General features: G+C 41.7%; 1 long non-coding RNA gene across 1 annotated transcript; it reads left to right on the top strand.

Moving 5' to 3' along the window:
* Positions 1-1,913: 1,913 nt before the first annotated feature.
* Positions 1,914-2,923, top strand: LOC143505611 (uncharacterized). The gene is made up of 3 exons (XR_013127902.1): positions 1,914-1,991; positions 2,708-2,755; positions 2,837-2,923. It is a non-coding gene; the product is annotated as an uncharacterized LOC143505611 (long non-coding RNA).
* The last annotated feature ends 237 nt before the right edge of the window (positions 2,924-3,160 follow it).

Here is a 3,160-nt window from a genome sequence, read left to right as displayed (position 1 = left end):
GTTGTTAACAGTATAAAAGACACCTGCCCACAACCTCAAACAGTCACACTCCAAACTCCACTATGGTGAAGACGAAAGAGCTGTCGGAGGACACCAGAAACCGAACTGTAGACCTGCACCAGGCTGGGAAGACTGAATCTGCAATAGACTGATCTCAGCCCGTGGGGTCAAAATGATCACAAGAACGGTGAGGAAAAATCCCAGAACCACAAGGGGGGATCTAGTGAATGACCTGCAGAAAGCTGGGACCAATGTTACAAAGGCTACCATCAGCAACACACTACGACGCCAGGGACTCAGATCTTGCAGTGCCAGACGTGTCCCCCTGCTTAAGCCAGTCCATATCCAGGCACGTCTGAAGTTTGCTAGAGAGCATTTGGATGTTCCAGAAGAGTATTGGGAGAATGTCATATGGTCAGATGAAACCAAAGTTGAACTATTTGGTAAAAACACAACTCGTCGTGTTTGGAGGACAGTGAATGCTGAGTTGCATCCAAAGAACACCATACCAACTGTGAAGCATGGGGGTGGCAACATCATGCTTTGGGACTGTTTCTCTGCAAAGGGACCAGGACGACTGGTCTGTGTACATGAAAGAATGAATGGGGCCATGTATTGTGAGATTTTGGGTGCAAACCTCCTTCCATCAGCAAGGGCAATGAAGATGAAACGTGGCTGGGTCTTTCAGCATGACATGATCCCAAGCACACTGCCAGGGCAACAAAGGAGTGGCTTCGTAAGAAACATTTCAAAGTCCTGGAGTGGCCTAGCCAGTCTCCCGATCTCAACCCCATCGAAAACCTTTGGAGGGAGTTAAAAGTCCGTGTTGCCCGCCGACAGCCCCAAAACATCACTGCTCTAGAGGAGATCTGCATAGAGGAATGGGCCAACATACCAGCAACAGTGTGTGCCAACCTTGTGAAGACTTACAGAAAACGTTTGACCTCTGTCATTGCCAACAGAGGATATACAACAAAGTATTGAGATGAACTTTTGTTATTGACCAAATACTTATTTTCCACCATTATTTGCAAATAAATTCTTTAAAAGTCAGACAAAATGATTTTCTCATAGTTGAGGTCTACCTATGATGTCAATTACCGGCCTCTCTCATCTTTTTAAGTGGGAGAACTTGCACAATTGGTGACTGACTAAATACTTATTTTCCCCACTGTATAGGATGAACAGGGCCAAACATCAACAGGTTGACTAAACAAGACTGATAAACCCAACAAACACACAAACCATGAACAGGGGCTAAACAGTAACACGATTGGCTAAATTCAGGAACATAAAGAGTGAAGCTAAACTAACAAACAACATGAACAGAGAGAGAAACTCTATGCGTGATAAACATGAATATATTGAACAGAGTTCAATATGTACAAAAAAGTGTGTACCGCAAAGTGTACCGACATTGACCCGCAAAGGAATACTAGAAAGACAGGGATTAAATAACAAACCAAATGAACCACAGAAACAAAGGACAGCTGAAAATATGCACATAGCCTTGTGACAAAATATATGTGTCTGCCATACCAGATTCTGAAGGATGTGATTCCTGGATATGACATCACTCCTGATGCAGCAATGACTAAAATGATTTATGTACTGAGATTACTGTGACGTTCGGTGCGGCGTGAAGGATGAGACACGGATCCCTCTGTGGCGACAGACGTCACTTTTATTTGAACACACAGATAGCGCATATATCGCACGTAAAACACGTAACAGAACGGCAACGTGTGGACTTTAGACAACGACGAGCACAGGACACTGCGCGAACGCACATTAAGTAGACAAACCACATAAGTCCCACTTGATTACGAGACGAGCCACAGGTGAGACGGATGATCACAAGACATAACCGCACCTACGGAGATCCACAGACGCAGACTAGGAGTCGTAGACGACGTAAACACATGCCCAAAAGGGAGGGGCCGGGGTCCTCAACGTGACAATTACCTTTAGGGCCAACAGAGAAGTGTAAGGTGTGTATTATTTTATTCACTTTTTAAATAAAATTATTTTATTAATTTATTCACTATATTGTCATATGAGGTGAAGGTTTCAGTGTAACGTGAGCACATTAAGAACTGTCACATCAGAACCTGTGGGTTTTTTTTGTTGTTCTTGCCTCTGATGCATTGGTGTTATTACTGTTAATCCTCCACATCACCAGTAGGGACTAACATAGATGAATGATGTGTTGGCACACGGCAAATAAAATAACGCACATGTTGGAGTAGAACTAAATCTAACAAATATGTCCGGTTGTGTTTATCTGATTGTGCAGCATATTGATGCTATCAATGAGTAATTTATATCACAGTTAGACTGTGAAAACATTACATTGCCGACATTGCTAACTCCTCTCCTGTATTCACACCTTGGGGAATATAAGTAAAACAGCTGAGAAATAGCAAATGCTATGTAGCTGGCAATTTTTAATTTCTTATCCTACTCATGGATAACAGCCAAACTCAAATTATTATTTTTGTTAGACTTCTTTGTTCATTGGATTATTACTGCAGTTATGTGTCATCTTGCAGCTGCATCTGGATCATATAAGGATCATGTGGACTGATTTGAGTCTTATGAATCATCACGTTAAGAAGATCAAAATTAGGCAGTGACAGTACCTGTTCATTCATGTTACTGTATATGGCAAAACATTGTTTTATTCTTGTTTGTTGGTGTATTTCAGATAATGCCGCACAGTTTGTATGGAGAGTCGTGTGCTCCAGTTCTAAATGTAAGACACTTTCTGTTCAAAAGGAAATTGTTCAGGACCATAATGGTGCTTATTCTGAAGTCCTTTTTTTCTGCACTGTAGTCCGTATTCAGGAGAAATCCGAACATGAAACAATGGAGCCATGAAGGAGCCACACGCAAACAGCTGTGTCCAAATGTCCTGATGACCTGACACATCCTGAATAAAATCTAAAACACAGGATTACATTTTAAAGTTCTACTCTTTCTTTTAAAATACTGCTAAAACAGCATATTTGAGGTATAAGCAGATCAGTAAATATGTCTTTCCCAATATTATAGTTTCCCCCTTTGGCATCATGGTTTTTTTCTTATTTTGTCTCCACACTCTTGCCCTATTCCCCATCATGTATTGTGATGATGCCAGTAGCTCTGGCCCATCACCAAG

The sequence above is a fragment of the Brachyhypopomus gauderio genome, unplaced genomic scaffold (assembly GCF_052324685.1).
Source record: "Brachyhypopomus gauderio isolate BG-103 unplaced genomic scaffold, BGAUD_0.2 sc403, whole genome shotgun sequence".
NCBI classification, from domain to species: Eukaryota; Metazoa; Chordata; class Actinopteri; order Gymnotiformes; family Hypopomidae; genus Brachyhypopomus; species Brachyhypopomus gauderio.
Note: the sequence above shows the minus strand (reverse complement) of the source record. Positions and strands in the feature narration are given on the sequence as shown.